The following is a 2,015-nucleotide window of genomic DNA, read 5'->3' as shown; positions in this document are numbered from 1 at the left end:
AACAAATCAAATAGCCGATAAAACACTCTTGCTCAAATGCTACACAAGCTTCTAAAAAGTCTAGAAGGTAGGGAAAATAACAAAAATTCAACATGCAGAACCTCCTCATCTCCATCAGCTCTATTGACTCCACCTTTAGTTCGAGAATCCCAACGTTCAATGGAAAATAGTCCAAGGCTCCACCATCCTCCCTCCTCCTTTATCCAGGCTTGGGGGGCCGTGATTGCAAACCAATTACACTTTGGTTTTGCACAGAGGAGTAAAAAAATGGGTTAGTACTTTCTTCAACCTGCTAAGTAAACAAGCATACAAATACTACAATCAAATTTAATAAATAGATATAGTACGAACATATTAACGTCAATACTCATCCATACCAAAAAAAGGCCATAAGTTTGTTAAGTCACTATGACATCCATATTAAACAAAAAACAAACGACATTCAAAACATAAAGTAACCAAACCATACTGAAAAATTCCAAGTTCAGAAAGTTTGCATATCCCAAACAACTTATTAAGAAAACTGCATCCTTGACTCGAGCCAAATTAAAGGACCTCCTACACTAAAGCCATCCAAAAATCTAACTCCATCTTGGGGCCCATCGTAAACAAGAGCATCACCAACCAAGACTTCCTATATGTAGACCTTTTTCTCACCTACGAGAACTTTTCTGCCATTGCAATCTCCAGCTGTCTCTATCATGACATACCCCTTAGCAACCACTACACCATCCCTATCTAATAAAGATACATATGGTGAAGAACCAAGCGTCCCAGAAGGAGGATTCAAATTAGCAAACATATTCATCAAGTTTTGTTGAGTCGAGTGACGAACACAACTGGAACCGACTTCAGTTTCTGGTGTTGTTGGGCCGCACGGTGGTTGAGCAATCGATGGTCCATTGTTTTTGACAGCCTTAAGTACATCCTGACACAATTTATAGTAACAATTGGTTATACATAATGATATTGTATGCAATAAAGCACAAGTGCAAACTGCAAAGTCACCTTTAACACACCCATGACATTAGCTAAGGAAGACTTCACCTCATTCATTTCCCCCTTCAACTTAGAATTAGATAAAGAGCTTGCTTGCTGCAATAATGCCTTGGCAATACCTGTACGTTGCAATTGCTTCTTAGACTTGTTCATGCTGATTCCACAAGTTCTACTCCCTTTGTCGGGCCCAAAGACTTCAGACAACTCATCATTATCTAAGTCTACTTCCATTACACTGCCCTCACCACCCGCACTTGCTTCTTTTCTTCTTTTATGAGAAGCCTCCACTTGTTCCTACAATATTAACCACCGATATGAGTAATACAATATGCAACATAGTCTATATACAATACCAACACACCAGTAAGTTCAAGCTTCAATGTTATTAGTACTTACATAATGGGTCCGAGCGCTCGCTAATATAGTTCCATCACGACGCTCATGTCCTTTTTTCCAACTATCTACCCGTCCATGTTTTCCGCTAGGATCTTCTTTATCCTACAAAAAATCCTTAATAGTTGTTAGCATAACGTGATAAGAAATCATTAGTGCAAGAATAGACACCTACCATTTTATCCGGTTTATGGGCATATGTGTCCCCCATTAGTATGTCGATATATGTTCTTTTGGCATTCTCTGCATTCTTTGCGTTTCTAGCTCTCACTTCAAAGATTACTCTCATTTCTAACAAACGCAGCCCAATGATTTGGGTCCTTACCATCTGGGCATGCTGCAATAGCTTCTTCCACGCTCCCAAGACTTACAAAAAATCTCTTTCCAGGGGCATACTTTGTCGATCCGAACTTTTGGGAAAGTCCTTTTCAACTTCTAATGGTCGTTGCTTGGGGAACATTAGGCTCAAATTCTTCCTACATGAACAAAGTGACTTTTGTTCATTTCATATTAAGTAAATTTCCATACATAGGGCTTGACAACATGTAGATATAGGATTTGAAAAACATACTAATATTCAAGAATAATGGTTGTTATCATCGAAATTAAAGTACATGTAAACC

This window comes from Coptis chinensis, chromosome 2, assembly GCF_015680905.1.
Source record: "Coptis chinensis isolate HL-2020 chromosome 2, ASM1568090v1, whole genome shotgun sequence".
Taxonomy (NCBI): Eukaryota; Viridiplantae; Streptophyta; class Magnoliopsida; order Ranunculales; family Ranunculaceae; genus Coptis; species Coptis chinensis.
This window is presented reverse-complemented; position numbering follows the sequence as displayed.